The sequence below is a fragment of the Monodelphis domestica genome, chromosome X (assembly GCF_027887165.1).
Source record: "Monodelphis domestica isolate mMonDom1 chromosome X, mMonDom1.pri, whole genome shotgun sequence".
NCBI lineage: Eukaryota > Metazoa > Chordata > Mammalia > Didelphimorphia > Didelphidae > Monodelphis > Monodelphis domestica.
Window position 1 is genome coordinate 53,420,162 of NC_077235.1, and position 4,821 is coordinate 53,424,982.

Genomic DNA, 4,821 nt, shown 5'->3' on the forward strand with positions numbered 1-4,821 from the left:
GGTGTGGGCGAGGAGAGGGGCGGGGCTGGCCGGCCGGACCGCCCACTAATTTACGCACTCAGTGATGACTGAGCAGCCCTGTCTACTGCTTTTACGTGGCGTGGCGATGTAGTGGCCAACTACGAGCCAGAGCAAGTTAATGCCGGAGAGAAATCGGGAGAGAGTCCTCAGTCTAGGTAGAGATGCAAGTGCTCAGTGTCTTCCTTCGGAAAATCATGGGCTTGACCTGATGCCAATCAAAATCCAATCCAGGATTCTGTGTGGCACCTTCCCTTTCCCCAGGCCTCAGTTTCCTTCTCTGTAAGTTGAAGGAGTAGAACTAGATGGCCTCTGAGGGCCTTTCCAGAGAATAATTTACAATCCTGTGAAGATCACTTAACATACCCCTCCGGGGGCCTTCTCTGTAATATTAATTGAAGCAGATGGCCCTTGAGGGCCCTTTTTGCTATAGAGCTGATAGTGTGTGACCTTGGACAAGTCACTTCACATACAGACCTTTGACCACACTTTCCTAATCTGTAAAATGGAATGGTAGGTAGAGATGAAATCTGAAGTTCCTTCCAGGTCTATAATCCTATGTGTTGGTCAAATGACTACATCTCGGACTTCAGTTTCTTTATCTGTACAATGAAGGAGTTGGACTAGATAACTAACATATGAGGGCCTTTCCAGCTCTAGGGAGGGAGGAGGGAGCCAGCATTTATTAATTGCCTATTATGTGCCAGGTATTGTGCTGAGCACTTTCCCAATATTGTCTCAAATATAGAAGCCTTTTGTCACCCTGGCAAGTCACTTCACTCCTCCTTGGGCCTCAGTTTCTTCCTCTGTAAAGTGAAAGGTTGGTGAGGTAGCCTTTAAGATCCCTTCCAGCTCCAGGTCCACATTCCTTTGATCTTATTGATAGAAGTGGAGTTTCCTGGAACCATTTATTAAGCAATTTGAGTCCTGGATAGGGAGTCAGGATGGACTTGTTTGAATCTTGCCTTAATGCTTGCTAGGTATGTGAGCTGAGTCATTTCTCTTCTACATCTCTCCTCAGTTTGTGAGAATCCAGTGTGATGGACTGGCTAGAAAGTAGTCCTCAAATCCTTAGGTCAGCATATAGATGGCAGCTGTTGTTTTGAGCTCAAGTCAGGTGCTGTGTCTTCTAACCCAATCAGTCAGAGAACAGATTAAACATCCTGAAAACAAAATTCGAATAGAAAGGAAGAGACCCTATTGGGGGGAGTGTCTTAGATTCCAGGTTGAATGAGGAATTTGGATTGGCACTGCTAGGCAGCCTGGCATATAAGAATAATAAACCAGGTTATTTTCCTGAATTCTCACAGAACCAAAGTTGCTTTGTTTTCTTGGAGATAGGGGGAAGACAGGAAAACATCCCACAGCATGAATCAGACCAAATCTGTATGTGTGTTCAATTCAAGAAACATTTAGGTTCCTACTGTGGATGTGCAAGGTCTTATACTATTATATACTGTACCAGTGCTTGGAATACAAAAATAAAATCCAAACCTTACTAAGCCTTGGACAGTTTGCATTCTCTTTGGAGGAAAACACATTGTAAATCAAGAGGGACAATACAGTAATAACTGGAGAGATCAGTGAGTTAATCAAAATCAAGTAAAATCAAATCAAGTGGCTTCCTTTTAATCAAGCCATTAATTCCATCCCTCCTTTTATTCTGTCCGCTTGTGTTTCACATTTCCATGTGACAAAGTGATACCATTAGAAGGGATCTAAAAGGCATTCCTAAAAATGATGACGTCTCAGGCTGACCAAACCAAACACCTTAAAGAAAAAGCTTCTTTTTTTTCTCCCCTTGCTATCAGGCAAAAGTATGAGAAAGGCAGAAATGGGAAGTAAATAACTTGTTAGGAAAATGTTATCTACTTGGGAGCTGAAACATAACAAAATATAGAGGAACAATATTACATTTGACCAGAGTTTGTGTGCACCGAACAAGGGTTGGGAAAGTTTTTACCTGTATCCATGTCACAGAGGTCATAACCTCAGAGTCATCCTCCACGTTTTTTCTTAATTAAATTCTTAACTTCCATCCTAGAATCAATACCAAGTATCCATTCCAAGGCAGAAGAGTGATAAAGGGTAGGCAATTGAAGTTAAGCGTCGCCCTGGGTCACACAAACTAGGAAGTGCCTAAGGTCAGATTTGAATCCAGGACCTCCTGGCACTCTATCTACTGAGCCACCTACCTGTCCCTTCTTTTGAATTTTTATTATTTTATATTTTCCTTTCTTTTGGTCTTTAGATTTTTTTGTCATTCTCCACTCTTCATTGTCCTTGACCACCATCCCCTTCCATTGAATTATTTGCCAAGTCTTATCGGTTTCTACACCTCTCTCCCATCTATCGTGCTCTTCTTTCCTTTCATACAATTAACAACCATGATTGTGGTTGTCATCACTGCCAGGACTATTACAGTAGCTTCCTCATTTTGTGACCAGCATCTTCTTCCCACAATCCATCTTTCAATACAGCTACCTATATGGAAAGATGGGGAAATAATCACGCAGCTTCTGTCTTAGCAATACAGTGATACAAAAATACAAATGGTGCCCACTTTAAAGCCTATGCGCTTACCACATTTTTTCTAATAAATGTTAATTACCAATAACAGTGCTATTACTAGCAATCCTACATAATCAAGGCACTTAATTAAAATAGTATTTTCTTAGTAGCAAGACAATGCAGTGTATTCTCATCATTCCTTTTTGGCAGCCTGAGTTTTAATTCAGAGTAATACCACTGTGCAGCTAACAAATAGATTGAAATAAGTCTTTCGAAGTTGGTTTTCTTCATATTGTTTTTATTATATAAATTGTTCTAGTTCTACTCACTTGAATCTGCATCAGTTCATAGAGGTCTTCCTTGTTTCCTCTGAAACTGTCCATTTTATCTTTTTTATTTATCCAGTCCTAACTACACAACCCAGGTGTGTCATCCTCAACCCCTCACTCTCATTTACCTCCTCACCCTCACAGCATCCAATTAGTTGTCAAGATTTCTTGTTTCTACCTTCATATTATCTCTCCTATAGATCTGCCTCTCTCTCTTCTGACACTGCTACCACCCTGATGCAGGGTCTCATCACCTCATGCCATGCTATAGTCCACTGGTTGGTCTCTTGACTCCAGGTGTTTTCCCTCATCCTCCCATGCCTAGAACTTGTTTTCTTCTCATCTCCACCTCCTTCTGGCTTTCCTAGTTTCCTTCCGATCTCAGCTAAAGTCCCACCATCTTCAGGACTTGCCCAGTCTTCCTTAGTGTTAGTATCTTTTCTCTGAAACGATCTCCAATTTATCCTGTAGATATCTTGTTTATACATAGTTGTTTGCATGTTGTCTTCCCCATTAGACTAGCAACTTCTTTGGGGCAGGGATTGTTTTTGGGTTTTTCTTTGCATGGTGCCTAGGATAGAAGGTGTGTGACTGATTTCTTATGGTATGATAATATTCCATTCCATGTGTATACCACAATTTGTTTCATCATTTCCCAACAGGAAGACAATCCCTTAATTTCCAATTTTTGGCTGCCTTGAAAGAACTCCTATACATGCAACTTTTTATGTTAGAGATTTCTTTGTACATGTGGATCCTTTTCTTCTTTCTTTGATTTCTTTGGGATCTGGGGTCACTGGGCCAGAGTATGCCAAGTTAAATAATTTTCAGGGCATAGTTCCAAATTGCTTTCCAGAATTCTCAGCTCCATTAATAGCTCATTAATATACCTGCTTTACCATAGCCCCTCCAACATTTGTCATTTTTTCTTTTGTCTTCTTTGCTAGTCTAATGAGTGAACCATAAAGTTGCTTTAATTTGCATTTCTTTCAGTATTAGGGATTTAGAGATTTTTTTATATGGTAGTTGACAAGTTGGATTTCTTCCCTTGAAAACTGCCAGGTTCTATTCTTTGGCCACTTAGAAACTGGAGAATGCCTCAGAGTCTTATAAATTTTCATCAATCCTTATATATCTCGGATAGGAGAACTTGATCAGAGAAAGTTATGGCCAAGATTTCTTCCAATTTACCTGTTAATATTCTAACTTAAACTATATTCTTTGTGCAAAAAGTTTTGAATTGTATCAAAAATTGTCCATTTTATCTTGTGTGATCCTTTCTATCATTTGTTTAGTCCGATGTAATCTTTTTAAGGCTGTCACAATTCTACTCAAAAATCTTCAGTGGCTTCCTATTGCCTCTAGGAGAAAACAGATTTCTCAGTTTGGCATTTAAAACCCTTCTCAGTCTGGTTCCAGAAAGCCTTTAGAGATTTATTTTACATTGTTTCTTTTCATGTTTTCTGTTTGCCATATCAGCTGACCTAGTTTTCCATTTCCCAAACTCCATTCTCCATTTCCTACCTCTGTGTATACCTTTGCATAGGCTGTCCCCAGAAATTCAAGGCATTCCCTCCCACTTGGTACCTCCTAGATTCCTTCATTTCTTTGAATGTTTGATTAAGGTCCTATGGCCTATGGAAAACTTTTCTTCTCTCTCTGTTGTTATTAGTGCCCCCATCCTCAAATTCTCTTGTCCTTAAGTAGGATGTAAACCTTTCCTTTTGTCTTTGGGACCTTGTTCCCTATCCTTGCACATATTAGGTGCTTAATAAATATTTGTTGAATAGTATCCAAGTCCAAGTAGATGATGGTCGAGGGCTTTCTTCTGCCGTGGTCAGATCTTATCTGAAGCATTGAGTTTGATTCTGGACAGAACTTGTTTGTCCTTTGTTTTCAAAAAGGATTAGTGACATCATAGGATGATGTTTTGACTTGCATGTGTATTGAATAGCAGTGAGGC